General features: G+C 36.4%; 1 long non-coding RNA gene across 1 annotated transcript; it reads right to left on the bottom strand.

Moving 5' to 3' along the window:
* Nucleotides 1-1,346: 1,346 nt before the first annotated feature.
* LOC127526465 (uncharacterized) lies at nucleotides 1,347-4,563 on the bottom strand. Its single transcript, XR_007933994.1, has 3 exons — nucleotides 4,256-4,563; nucleotides 2,341-2,502; nucleotides 1,347-1,873 (listed from the first exon to the last, which is right to left on the bottom strand). It is a non-coding gene; the product is annotated as an uncharacterized LOC127526465 (long non-coding RNA).
* Between the last annotated feature and the right edge of the window lie 846 nt (nucleotides 4,564-5,409).

Here is a 5,409-nt window from a genome sequence, read left to right as displayed (position 1 = left end):
GTTTTCAGGGCTGAATAAAGCTTGTCGTACTCCTCGTTATAAACGTTGTTTATCACAGATCGCTTCGTTTAGTTTACATAGCACTTCTTTTTTCAGTTCCCATTGTACAAAGAAGTATTTAACCATCGCATATGTTATTATAGTCTACATATAAAAAGTAAATGACAGTTTTAAAAATAGATGTATTCAAGTACTTTATTTTCATTAAGTAACGCAACGAAATTACTCGTGTCAACTTCACGTTGCATTTAAATTCCAATGTGAAATAGTTCAGATATATAACAATACAATAAATAAATAAATATAAAGTATGAACTAAAAACTGCGTAATCATACAAAATATGTTCAAAATATTGGCAAGATGCCATATATAATGTTAAAGTAACCAGGATGGATTATTATTGCATAAATGAACAGCAGTATAGATTACACATTACCTACACTACCTACATTAATTGTACATGATCAATGAAAACGATTTCAGATTGAGGATATATACGAGTTCAATAAGTTTATAGTAGTTGGAAAAAAGTTTTTTTTTTATGTCTATTTGTAGCATACAGATTGATAATAATAATAATAATTCTTTGCATTTATATATCTGAAATGCCTGCCAGATGGGAGAAGCTCAAACAAGTTCTGTCCAAGATGAGTGTTCTCCTTGATGATGTTTTTAGCCCTTCTTACACAGGGAATCTTGTATCGATGATCAAGTGATGGCAGTTCAGTTCCATTGAACGTCTTGTGATGTTTTTATGATCCACTACAGGGCTTTTTTGGCAGGTTTGGTGCAGCTGTTGTACCAGGCTTTCATGCAGTTAGTCAAAATAAGTGTGTATATATGTAAAAATGAACTGTTGATGCACTTTTCATCCCTGGAAAAACTCTTTAAAAATAACTTTACATATTATTATTAATGAAATACACATGTCATAGGGCGTCAAAATAAGTGTGTATATATGTAAAAATGAACTGTTGATGCACTTTTCATCCCTGGAAAAACTCTTTAAAAATAACTTTACATATTATTATTAATGAAATACACGTCATAGGGCGTCATGGTTTACAAAACTTTGTTGCGGTGATACTAGTGGATTGCATAAACAATCTTTTTCAAGAAAAAGAAATCTTCATTTCATGTCTAACCTACATAAAGCACAACCCCAGCACCATCTTCTGTGATACTATTGCTCGTCTTGTACTCAGATTTAAATGGCTTTTATTCACCCATATAGTGTCTTAAATGTGAGTTAATAACTGAATAATTAAAAAGGAAATACACTTTTCATGCAAATTTTATTGAATAAATGTCATGAGAACAACAAAAGTGAACAATGTAAGAACAATGCATCTAAAAAAACCATGTCAAATGTACAAAAAAAAAAAAAAATGTAAAAAATCACCACATAGCTTTAACGTATTTTACCCAGAGCACAGAAAACTTAGTTACATTTTTTGCTATTTTGATCATTTAAATTATTCCACAAATAACTAATCTTAACATATTTTAATACTAATAAAGCCCAAACTGCTTAACAAATATATATAACTTTATGAAAATGAAAAAATATATATACAATTAAAAAGTACACAAGAGGAAAATTGAAAGGTCCTTCTCCTTAAATATATCTGATGGTCAGATGGCTCTGTTGAACACAAAAAGGTCTAGTTGGTCAGGATGCTTGACAAAACAACGTCTCAGGGTCACAAGGTCACAGCCTCCCCAGGCCCCTGTGGACATTCTCAGCAAGCATACTGTTGTAGTGTTAATCCAATTGCAGCTCCATTTCAAGAGGGTCTTCAGAAATCTTCTCTCTTCAGCACCACAGTCAGTTGCACAAGATTTGACCAGGGTACATGGCAAAGGGCATCACTGGACAAAAAAAGAAAACAGCAAAAAAACAATGGTTATTATCTGGTGTAAATCTTTCAAAATGTATGCAGTTCCATTTATAAACCAGAAGTAAATCATAAACTGATAGAAGTGGGAATTAAGCAGAGGTGAAGTTTAAAAATGGAGTTTTAAAAGTATTTTGAAAGGTTTTTCATTTATAGCCGGCATTCTATATTTTTGGTATACATGTGTAAGCTGCTTCACCAGTTCTTTCATAAGCAAATTAGTGGTTGTGGATTGAAGATTACACTGAGGAGTGTTGGGGGAGAGACAGTACCAAATACAGGAAGGGACTAAATTGTTCAGAGCTTTTTATGTAATGAATAGTGTAGTACTTTAAAATCAATTGTGAAGGAGACAGCCATCCAGTTTATTAAAGCTAAGGTCAAGTAAATGAGCTTGGAATATGGAGAAAAACAAAATGTAAACAAAACAAGATACATTACCCCAGAATACTTGGCAATGATGCAGTAGATTCAGACCCAAGACTCAAATGAAGGATTCTGGAAGCACTGGGCAGTAGCATCATCTTCTATTCCAACAGATATCGCAGCATTCCTTCCTTCTTTAATTGCTGCCCTATCTTTCGGTTAAATTCTTCCACTTCACTAAGGTAAGTAAAATATAAAAATAATAAACAAGAAATATTTAAACACATACTTCAAACATTCATAGACTTGACTTTTACCTGATACAGTGATCCCTCGCTATATCGCGCTTCGCCTTTCGCGGCTTCACTCCATCGCGGATTTTATATGTAAGCATATTTAAATATATATTGCGGATTTTTTGCTGGTTCGCGGATTTCTGCGGACCAATGGGTCTTTTAATTTCTGGTACATTGCTTCCTCAGTTGGTTTGCCCAGTTCATTTCATACAAGGGATGCTATTGGCAGATGGCTGAGAAGCTAGATTGCTTACTCTTCTCTCTCTCTTGCGCTGACTTTCTCTGTATCCTGACGTATGGGGATTGAGCAGGGGGGCTGTTCGCACACCTAGACGATAGGGATGCTCGTCTAAAAATGCTGAAAGATTATCTTCACGTTGCTATCGTTTGTGCAGCTGCTTCCTGAAACGACATGCTGCACGGTGCTTCGCATACTTAAAAGCTCGAAGGGCATGTATTGATTTTTGACTGAAAAACAAACTCTGTCTCTCTCTCTCTCCCTGCTCCTGACGGAGGGTGTGTGAGCTGCCGCCTTCAACAGCTTTGTGCCGCGGTGCTTCGCATACTTAAAAGCCAAACAGCCCTATTGATTTGTTTGCTAGAGATTGTTTTCTCTATCTATGTGACATTCTGTGCTCCTGACACGCACTCCTTTGAAGAGGAAGATATGTTTGCATTCTTTTAATTGTGAGACAGAACTGTCATCTCTGTCTTGTCATGGAGCACAGTTTAAACTTTTGAAAAAGAGACAAATGTTTGTTTGCAGTGTTTGAATAACGTTCCTGTCTCTCTACAACCTCCTGTGTTTCTGCGCAAATCTGTGACCCAAGCATGACAATATAAAAATAACCATACAAACATATGGTTTCTACTTCGCGGATTTTCTTATTTCGCGGGTGGCTCTGGAACGCAACCCCCGCGATGGAGGAGGGATTACTGTACTGTATTCTGGGCCACCAAGAAATAAGTCTTCTGCCTCCTGTCCTGATACACCCAGTAGAGCTGCCAGGGCATGGATGATGGACTATCCAAAATTAAGAAAGAACAGAATTCAAAAGTTGCTTGCATGTAACTGAAATATGACCACATCACATTTTAAGTGAAGGCATACACTCATTACCCAGTAATAAAGCATAATACCCCTAAGAATGTGTGCTTTATTTTGCAAATGAAACAGCCTGGTTTTGTTTCTATTGAAACTCATACAATGAGAAAAACAACAGTTACTGGGATTGCGAGGATTCACACACAGACTACGATATTGTTGTCTAATGTTGGGGAGTTGCATAAGAAAAAACACATTTTAACATTTGTTAGTGGATACCAATTTACTTCTCTGTTTAAAAGAACTGTAAAATTCAGATACCTGATCTGAGATACATCTAGGCAGTTCAGATTTTCATATTCCCAAAAAGAGAAAACCTACTAATCCATTAATCAAGTATAAATCAGTAAATAATAGGAAAGTCCACCTGAGCAGTTTTTTAATAACACAATTTATTAAAAGTTTTGCATATTTCAAAATATTCATGCGCGTTCATTGCAATCACCAGCCTATTTAAAACGGTAAATTTTGTAATATTCCAATTATTAAACAAAACGTCAGATAATCCTAAATATATCTAGATTATATTACAGTACATACTGTATTCTCAAAAACTGAAAAGCATTCAAATAAACATTACATACAGTACCTTTAATCATAAAATTCACGGACACACGTCATATTTCACTTCGCTCTCTGACCGTTAAATTGTTGCTAAATTCTTCCCGCAAAAGATAATCTTTCAAGTCGTTGTAAAATTGAAGTCTTCATTTTTTCAAAAAGTGAAAAATATTCTTCTTCCCGGAGAAAAATTCAATATGCTCCTATTCTTTATGGCGTTCTTCTTTCTCCTTCTCACTCGAATGGCGGAAGTTCTATTTGTTAATGCAGACCGAGAAATTAAAATCCCGCGGTAACTTTTTTTCTCGTGTGTCGTAAAACATTCGACATGCGCAGAACAAATCGGGTAGCGTCATGAAATGAATTTTAATTAAGCAGAGAGCGCGTGCGTGAGACAAATCGGATGGGGACTCGTGTCGCAAAGTAAAAAAAAACGCAGATCGTGCAGGGTCGTAATAGTTAAGCTCTGCACATGCGTGCACATGCGCACGCAAATCGGGTAGGCACCGCAGATCGGGTAGCAACAAGCGCGTGCGTGAGACAAATCGGATGTGGACTCGTGTCGCAAAGTAAAAAAAACGCAGATCGTGCAGGGTCGTAATAGTTAAGCTCTGCACATGCAAGCACATGCGCATGCAAATCGGGTAGGCACCGCAGATCGGGTAGCGACACAGCTTTAAAGCCCCGGTTCTTGTACTTCGGGTTCGAGCGGCGTGTCACGGTTCATGAACTCATGAATATTTATTACTAAGAGAAACTGTCCAATCTGGAAAACGAATACGAGAAGCATCCACTTGCATTGCCACAGCACCATACGTCACCGCAGTTGTAGACATAGACATATATAGATAGATGCCACATTCACTGTGTTGCCCAGTGGATTCGATACGTCAGCGCGTCCGCCATATTGCGGGTGGCAAAAGTGCCATTTAAACTAATACAGGTAGACGTGGAAAACGGGTTTTCTGATGAAAAAACAATAACGTCTAAAACAGTATCGTTTACATACAACAGATTTTGGCGAATCGTTTAAATGCAATTATTTATATCAAATTATACACTAATAATGGCAATTTTTAAATAATAATTATTATTATTAAATAATTCCTGTCATATAAGTAACATTTCTCGGGCTGCCTTCTTCCATCTCTGAAACATTTCTAGACTTTGTCCTGTTCTTAT

This window comes from Erpetoichthys calabaricus, unplaced genomic scaffold (assembly GCF_900747795.2).
Source record: "Erpetoichthys calabaricus unplaced genomic scaffold, fErpCal1.3, whole genome shotgun sequence".
Taxonomy (NCBI): domain Eukaryota; kingdom Metazoa; phylum Chordata; class Cladistia; order Polypteriformes; family Polypteridae; genus Erpetoichthys; species Erpetoichthys calabaricus.
Note: the sequence above shows the minus strand (reverse complement) of the source record. Positions and strands in the feature narration are given on the sequence as shown.